Below are 4,739 nucleotides of genomic sequence, written 5' to 3' on the forward strand. Positions count from 1 at the left end.
TTAAATTATTGTATTTGACTTATTTACCTTTTTTTTAGTATGTCTGCGATATTAAAAATTAGTTTTAACAATAAACGTTTTAATCAATTAATGTAGGTGTAATAATAAAAATTGTTCGATTTAAAACATTATAAAATTAAATTATTATCTATTACACATAAAACAAACTGGTTGCTTACCAACTAATTTCCATAAATAACTCGACTTCAAAATCAACCAATAGTTGTAACATCGATTATTTATATCCACCCATTGAAGCTTCTGGTTAAGCATACTCCCAGTGAAACCAAAATGGCAAATATTCATGTTCTAGTAATACCTTATCCAGCACAAGGCCATGTGATTCCTCTCATGGAGGTATCACGGTCCTTTATCCGCAACGGTCTCAAGGTCACCTTTGTGAACACCGAGTTCATTCACAAACGGGTTACTAGTGCTTGGTCAGATATAGATGCCCCGATTGATTCCATGAACATGGTTACAATCTCGGACGGGTTGGGACCAAGTGGCGATAGGGATGATCTTGGGTTGTTGACCAAAGCAATGTTTGAACTCATGCCCACCGAACTAGAAGAGCTAATAAATGATATCAACAAAAATAATGAGGATAAAATTACTTGCATCGTTGCCTATTTTTGCATGGGATGGGTCGGAAAAGTTGCTCGGAAGATGGGTATTAGACTAGCAATCTTTACTCCATGCACGGCTGCAGTTGTGGCCGTCGCCATGAGCATTCAGAAGCTAATTGACGATGAAGTTATAAACACTAGAGGTTAGATAACCTTTTATTGGCGTACAAAACTATTTAGTTACTTGAATGCAATTAATTAAGCTTCTCTTTCGAATTCTTTTTATTGGAACTCAAATATTGCATATACATAGGGATTAATACTAGTCGTGTTTCATATAACTGGCGAAGCTTGGACGTACACGTTGAGGTGGCCGGACTTAATATACATATAAAAAAAATTCATAAACTAGAGGGGGGCGGGCTCAAAATTTCGGTCGGAAATGGGTAAATTTACACTATGTATTAAAAGGCCGAAAAAGGATAAATTTACACTACTGAACAAAAAAACAGAGGGTCGGGCTCAAAATTTCGGTCGGAAATGGGTAAATTTATACTATGTATAAAAATTTTCGGCTGAAAAAGGATAAATTTACACTGCTGAACGAAAAAACGGAGGTGGGCGGGCTCAAAATTTTGGTCGGTAACGGGTAAATTTACGCCATCTAAAAATTTTCGGCCAAAAAGGGATAAATTTACACTACCGAGCGAAAAACGGAGGGGGTCGGACTCGAAATTTCGATCGGAAACGGGTAAATTTACACTATGTATAAAAATTTTCTGCCGAAAAAGGATAAATTTACACTACCAAGCGAAAAAAACGGAGGGGGTCGGGGCCACCCCTGGCCCTAACTAAGCTGCGCCCCTGTTTCACTAGGGTCGTCGCTATTGCTTTAACTTATGGGTGTAAACGAGTCGAGCCCATCCCAAACTCATTGACGCTCAAGATTCGCTCGGGCTAGGCATGTTTAGTATACAGGATATTGATTAATTTAAATACATATATAACTACTTTAATTATTAATATTTATAATTATAGTTTTTATCTATATCTATATTATATATAATACATAAGTCATGGGTAAATTAAGACACCTTTTTTTTAAGTAATTTACAACTTATAATGCATAATGCACACATTATATAGCATGTAAGATAAGGACAAACTTGTCCATTAAAAATATGCATATAAATAGTTACAACATTACCCCCTCAACTTTCCTCAACTTTTGTAAATTTAAGAAATAGTTACAACTTTGGACCTTCATCTCTACCAATGTATTTCTTTTAAATTTAATTGTTAACCAACTTCCTACCAACGATTTTCCAGCGGCCGTAACCTTTTCATATGTTAACATTTTTTAAAAGAAAATTATACCATAAAAATGAGCATTTTATTGTCTTTAATTTGTGTATGGTATTGCTATAGCTTATTCCAATTAAAATTAGGATGTTAAGTATGAGTGTTCACAATTCGGTTTTAACAGCGTCTAAGTTAAGCAATAAGTCAAACCGTCGGTTCATATTTTTTTCATTGAAAACTGAAACTGAATCGTTGAAAATTCAAACTGAATCGCTACTAATGGTTTGGTTTCACACATTGAGCTTCAATAATAAGTTTACCGATCGGCCCGGTTTTATATGGCCAATTTTCAGTATAAAGCATAAACCAAACCGTTTGCTATGGTTTGAACATTCTGAAACCAGCTGACCAAAAGTGATGATTGGTTTAAACGTTTTTAAGGTTTCAAACGAACACTGAACATCCGTAATTTTTACATGATTACTAGAATTCTTGTTCCCCGCCGCATCGCACGACCATCCGTCTATATTATATATAATGTAGCACTCATGGGCAAATTAAGACACAAGATTTTTAAGTAATTTACAATATTCAAAGCTTTATGTATACCCTATAAAGCATGTAGCATAGGGGCAAAGTTGTCCACTACAAAATATGTTTTACGTAATTTCAATTTGTTAGAAAATAGTTATAAAATTGGCCCTTAAACTTTACTAACCTTTTATAAATTTAAGAAATTGTTACAACTTTTACCTCTCATCTTTACTCATGTATTTGGCAGGTTTATATATTTTCTTATTTTTCTTCTATATCTTTAAATATATTACGTTTAAGGAAAAAACGGAGCTTACCGATGCATCGTACTTATTTTTGTCGACGTTTCCATATAAAATTTATTCAATACCGAGGTACGGTTTATAATGTAAAAGTCACTAAAGCATTAATGTACAATTCAAATATGTAACTATAAATCAATAAAATGTTTAAACACAAAAATATGCATTAAAGTACAATCCATGTTTTGTTTTAGTTTATAAATTCTGAAATTACAAATTCAGTTCTCCATTATACAACTCACATAACGAAAACAAAGCAATAAAAGCAACTCAAATTATAATGTTGTACGGATTTGTAACGGCCTCACAAAAAGTATGAAAGCCAAACTTAAACAGTGGGTATAACCGCTAGAAACGGGTTTTCGTCGAAAACCGAAAACAACCGGCCAAAAGTTAATGAAAAAAATCAACCGTAAAATCAAGCCTATGACCAGCTTGAACGGTTTTACGGTTTTAAATCAAACAATGAACACCCATAAACTTGTTACATGATTACCAAGGTATATGTTTCCCGCTGCATCGTGCGGGCACCTGCCTAGTTTTATTTATATATATGTAATAACTATAACTATATTTCGTCGTTCTTGTTTGTAATACGTTATGGGTTCTGGAAACTTGTGGGAATCCTGTTTGGTTTATAGTAATACTTGGCCTTTCAAAAAATATATAATAACTATTATATATATATATATATATATATATATATATATATATATATATAATTTATTAAGTAAAAATTATTAAAAAAATAGGCTTATAAACCAGCTCGAGCTCGATAAGTAAAGTTCGGGCTCAAGCTCTTTTACTTAGCAAATTATTTTTTAGACTCGAGCTCGTTCAAACTCAGTCCGAGCTTTTATCGAGCGGATATTATGTAATAGAAGGTACGCACCCAAATAAAATTCCTTTCCTTTCAGGAAAAATTTTGAAGGATGACATGGTTCAGCTATCAACGTCCATGCCACTCTTGGACCCTACAATGTTTGTACGGGTATCAATGGGAGACCCAATCATGGACCAAGTTTTCTTTGATTACCTATTTCTTGAGGGAAAGGAAGCAACAGAAATAGCAGACCAGATAATTTGCAATTCAGCCATGGAGCTGGAGCTTGGGGCATTCACCCTATTTCCAAAGATGTTGCCAATTGGTCCACTTTTGGCGACCAACAACTCAACAAAGCAAGTAGGCCATTTTTGGGACGAAGACTCCACTTGCCTAACATAGCTTGATCAGCAGCCGATCAACTCTGTCATCTATGTGGCATTCGGAAGCATCACAATTTTCAACCATACACAGTTTGAAGAGCTAGCGTTGGAAGTCTTAGATACCAAAAGGCCATTCTTGTGGGTAGTTCGACATAGTACAAGTGGCAGTATGGACTATGTCTACCCAAGTGGCTACATGGACAACATAGGTACTCTTGGGAAAATCGTCAATTGGGCACCCCAACAAGAGGTCCTAAACCATCCATCATTGGCTTGCTTTATGAGTCATTGTGGTTGGAACTCTACCATGGAAGGTGTTAGCAATGGCGTTCCTTTCTTGTGTTGGCCATACTTTGCCGATCAGTTTTTTGATAAGACATACATATGTGATGTTTGGAAAACTGGTTTGGGTTTAAACAAAGATGATACAGGTATTGTTACAAGAGGTGAAATCAAGAGTAAAGTGGAGCAACTTCTCAGTAACGACACAATCAAACAAAATGTTTTGGATTTGCAAGAAAAAGTGATTTGAGTGCTTGCAAAAGGGAAATTCCTCCGACAAAAATCTCAACAATTTCATTGATTGGGTAAAGGAAGGGAATGCTCATGCTTAATTGTTTGAATGAAACGTGCAAATGATAATGCACAACATTTATGATTTTAATTGTTTTCATGTGTGTTTCTTTTCTATTGTTTTCATATAGTTCAAAACGCATGTCGACTTTGTATGAAATTATGTATGTTACTCCACCGTGAATTTATGCACTGTTACTAAATGCATAAGGTAAAACGAGTATTTAAGTACAATTGAAATTCAAGAAAGGGT

At 34.7% G+C, this 4,739-nt stretch overlaps 1 pseudogene; it reads left to right on the plus strand.

The window, feature by feature from the left end:
- Positions 1-291: 291 nt before the first annotated feature.
- On the plus strand, positions 292-4,527 carry LOC143611810 (UDP-glycosyltransferase 83A1-like; annotated as a pseudogene).
- The last annotated feature ends 212 nt before the right edge of the window (positions 4,528-4,739 follow it).

Source organism: Bidens hawaiensis, unplaced genomic scaffold (genome assembly GCF_021521415.1).
Source record: "Bidens hawaiensis isolate Kalapana, Puna unplaced genomic scaffold, B.hawaiensis_p1.1 tig00032406_1, whole genome shotgun sequence".
Taxonomy (NCBI): Eukaryota; Viridiplantae; Streptophyta; class Magnoliopsida; order Asterales; family Asteraceae; genus Bidens; species Bidens hawaiensis.